This window comes from Haplochromis burtoni, unplaced genomic scaffold (assembly GCF_018398535.1).
Source record: "Haplochromis burtoni strain Fernald_Lab_line unplaced genomic scaffold, NCSU_Asbu1 Contig_543, whole genome shotgun sequence".
NCBI classification, from domain to species: Eukaryota; Metazoa; Chordata; class Actinopteri; order Cichliformes; family Cichlidae; genus Haplochromis; species Haplochromis burtoni.
The window spans coordinates 258,285-262,849 of NW_024582904.1; positions in this window are offsets into that span (position 1 = coordinate 258,285).

Below are 4,565 nucleotides of genomic sequence, written 5' to 3' on the forward strand. Positions count from 1 at the left end.
CAAATGGAGAAAGTCTTGAAGGATGGCTGTCCAGAAACCTTACCAGTGGGACACATCATTGTGTGCCTCACCTTCACAGGGTGTTTCAGTCTTTTTTTTTTTTTTTTTTTTTTTTTTTACACCTTCCTTGGTTAGGTTTAGGGATTAGAGAAGTGATCTAGATTATCATATTAAAATTTGGGACACATCGTGAGTAGTGGACCTTGGATTCACCGGGTGCTTCAACCATTATCACTAGACACCCTCATCCAAGGAGGCCCTGCCAGGGTTGATCATGCCTTGGAGTGTGTCACTGGTTTATGTTAAATTCTTATTTCTCTTCTATTTTCTTCTGTTTAGTTTTCTACAATTTATTTTCTTATATCAGTTTACTACAACTGAGAAGTAATATTTACCTCTTTAATATTCATGGACACTTGGAAAAATTCTTGGATAGGTGTTTGATTTTATACATCTGTGTGCATTGAATTCAGGTGTTTGGAACACCTGAATTCAATGATTTGTATGGGTGAGTGAATATTTTTAGCAATGGTGTACCAAAGTACCTTCTTAGTGTTAAATTATGATCTGGAAATGTTTTTGCAGAAAATCATAAAGTCACACAGAATCTCACATTTTTGTGTTCATCAGCAGCTCTGTGGTGTAGTGCTTAATAGATTTACCTAAGATCCCCAGATCGAGACTGGAAGGAAGCACAGAATTAGCTTTAGAGATTGCAAGCTAGTATATTCTCAGTGCCAATCCCAAGCCTGGGAAGGTTGTGTCAGGAGGGATATGTGATGTAAAATTGGTACCAAATCAAGATGTGAGTGAGAATTCTTTCTACAGGGGCTCCTGATTTATCCAGCACACACACTGACTCAAGCTCAGTGTCCGTGTCAAAACTGTAAACTTCCTGAGATGCTGGGTTGACAAGAAACAGGTGGACAGACACATGAAAGCATCTGGCCACAGCTGTGGAGACAAGATGCAATAGAAGAAAGTAGAATTTATTTCAAAATATGATATATAAAGGCTACACGATGTGATATACTTTCTCTCACAGTCGCTAACGTTTGCTTCAAGGTCAATGCAGTTTGAAATATTCACACACTGTTGCTTGTAGGGCCACACATCAACTACCAGTGGAGCTTCACACCATCTGTGTAGACACACACATATCTACTGTACAAGGTTGGAGCTGTAAAGTCACATCAGCATGCAGGGACATGCTGCACGTGTGTTGCCTGTAAAGCACTTTGGGACATGTTCTCTGATCCATGACAGGGTGAAGGGCTGAGAGAGAGAAAAGGGAGGAGAGAGAACAAGAAAAACAGCTGCAGACAAAGAGATTTTGTATGTGTGAGCCAGACGGAGCCACTACGTGGTGGGGGAAAAAAAACAACTTCATATGCTTTGGAGGTTTCAAATAGCTCTAAATGGTATGTGATCTGGTCAAAGTGCATCAGTGTAGTGCCACACTTACGTTGGAGTAATGACTGCACAATAACCTGCAAAACTGAAGCTTTTATAATAGATGAACAACAGCTGTCATAAGGTCATCAGTTTGTTATAAAATTAAAGCTTTGTTAAAAAAAATAATAATAAAAAATTTTAAAAAAAACATTAGTAAGCAATATTTTCTTATTAATAATGGTACCAAGGGCTACTCTAGTGCCAAATTCCCACAGTCATAATGCAAAATTACGGGCCAATTAAAAACTACTGCAGGCGGAAGACTGTTCCCACTCGGGGCGGATAACTTGCTTCATTAAAACATCACAATCAAGGACTCGTGCTTCGGAAATGAGGTCAAATTTCAATGATCTTTCATGTCGGTTAAATAAAAAACAGCAATTTAAAATCAGCAACATCACATAATATGATGTCATCAGTTGTGAATCTAGCAATGAATCTAAATGGTAAATCGATATTGTAAAAGCCCTGCTTGATGAGTCAAAAAGGAGTTTAACTATTGAAAGTAAACTGTAGAAGATGTTTTGCATTAAAAGACAAAAACATGGAGACAATTGCTGTTGGTCACTCTCACAACTCATGAGAATAGTATTCGGACACACGGCAGCTGTTTTGAGGACTTGCTGTACACTAGTGCACAGCATCATGCTGCAGGAAGATAAAGCTAACAAGTGTCCGCTTAATAAAACAAGACTTGAAAACCTGACAGGTATTTCTCTTAGAAGCTGGTGGAGGCTAAATGATAACTAAAAGGAGAGTAAACATTTGCCAGAAAACTACAACTCTTAATAAAATATTAATGTTGTTCCATATGCACTGGATTCGTGGAAAAACACTTGCTAGCACAATTAGTATAAGTGCTTCAAGAAAATAGGGAGCTATTTCTGTGATTTTACAGATTTTACAGTGTCTCCTAAAAAGGAAAAATAAATTAACCTTTAATGTCATCAAAGAATGTTATGCAAATTGTAAATAATTGGGTGAAATGTAAACAGTCTAGTGTAAAATGGGCAACAACGGTCTACAACGAATTCACCAAATCCATCTGCAATAGTAGCCAGCACCAGACCATCCACCATGGGGCCTTTCTTGGGTCCAGTGTTCACAGCTGGTGCTGTTTGTTTCAATGTTTTTGAACTTCTTTTATTTTTAAGCCATTAAGTGGCAAATGGATAAAGACCTTTTTCATATCATATACATATTAATCCCTGAATCTCTTGGGCATGCAGTTGCACGCAGGGGGTGATTCACAATGATGTGGTGACCAGAGACTATAGAAATTCAGTGATATTTGGTGACTTCAAATGATCACAGCTGAAATTATGCTAAATTGGGAGCTAAATTATGATGCAAGCAGTTGATGCACAGGAATAATATTAGTTTACACTCTTTACAAACATGACTGCTCTCTGCCTTCCCAGGCAAATCACATCTTCAAGTTTGTGGATGACACCACAGTGCTTGACCTCATCTCCAACAAGAGACGAGTCGGCTTGTGGGAAAGAAGTGGATACATTGGTAGTCTGGCACTCTGACCACAACCTCTGTCTGAACATCAGCAGAACAAAAGAAAGAATTGTAGATTTCCAGAGGTCAGGTCGCCTACATTAGCAGCAAGGATGTAGAGCATGTCACCCGTTTCAAGTTTTTCGGGCTGTCCTCAAACTAACATAGCCTTGGACATTGGAAAAACCCAACAATATCTGTTTTACCTCAGGAAACCAATGAGAGAAAAGACTGTTTGTCAATTTCTGCAATGGAGAGCGTGCTGACATACTGTGTGGCTTCCCGGTCCTCCAGCTGCACAAAGGCAGAACAGGAAACCATCCAGAGGATCATTAAAACTGCTGGAAAGACCATTGGGACAGAGCTGGCAGACATTACAACCATCTTCACCTCCCGCTGACTCTTCTCACCCTGCCCATCACCTGTTCCAACTACTTTCATCAGGCAAAAGGTTCAGGTCCATTAAAGCAAGGACTTTTAAAATGACAACGTTTTTACCCACAAGCAATCAGACCTTGTAGCAGCTGCTCGCCGCAACTCCCCCCATTATATAACCTGAACTACTAGATCTTTTATTCACTGTTTGAACTGTTCTATTTATTTATTAGATTTGTGTGTGTGTGTGTGTGGGGGGGTGTATTTCTATGGAGACGGCATGTTGTCTCATTTTTCATGTGCCAATAAATATAAACTAATTTAACTGACATATGACAAGGTCATAAATACATTAAAGTGTTGCCCAGGCAACTGGAGTCTGAAAGAGATTGGTTGCCAATCAACTGTAAAGCGATATCCAGGTACATCGCTTCCCACATCCGATTTCAAAGCACCAAATTAGCAGTGGCCTAAATACTTAGCTGGATACTTCAAGCGTGGACTTCACTGTCCAGAAATGCTGGGTGGCGTTACTGTGACTACATCACACTTTTACAGTCTATAATAATGTGTTAGCAAGATTAGAGACAAATTACCAACCTGAAGTGTTTTGAACTTGGTGTCTTACTGAGATATTAGTAGATCTTGTCTACCAGCCTTAGCACAGAGAGTCACCCTTTGTGAGAGCCCATCGAGCTTTTGACTTTCAAAAAAGTAAGAATTTTGGCGTCAATGCTAACTGCGAACTGCTAATTAGAATATTATGACTGACTAAAAATTAAATGTCTTCAATCTATCACAAATTAACCTCCCTATTCAAGTTCCCTCTGGGTAAAGACCAGAGACTTTACTGTGATACATTTCATTTAATCTGGGCTTATCTTTAAATACTGTGATCATCACAAATGGCACTTTTCTCGAGATAATACTCACTGATTTTTATGCCTTTTTTTAACTTTAAAAAAAAAAAATACACACTCAATTAAAGATTTGGGACGGTTCCAGGGTTACAAACCACAGCGACATGATTAAAGTGTTGGTAAAACAGGCAACACACTTTTTTTTTTTTAAATGTTTGTTTGTTTGCAAAACCAAATCCACTGAATGAATTAAAATAAAACTCGTTTTGTCATGGCTCAGTGAAAGTGGAGGTGCTAACCAGCTTAAAAAACTACATAACCAGCTTAAAAAACTACAGGCAGATGTTGTTTTATTACAAGAAACTCACA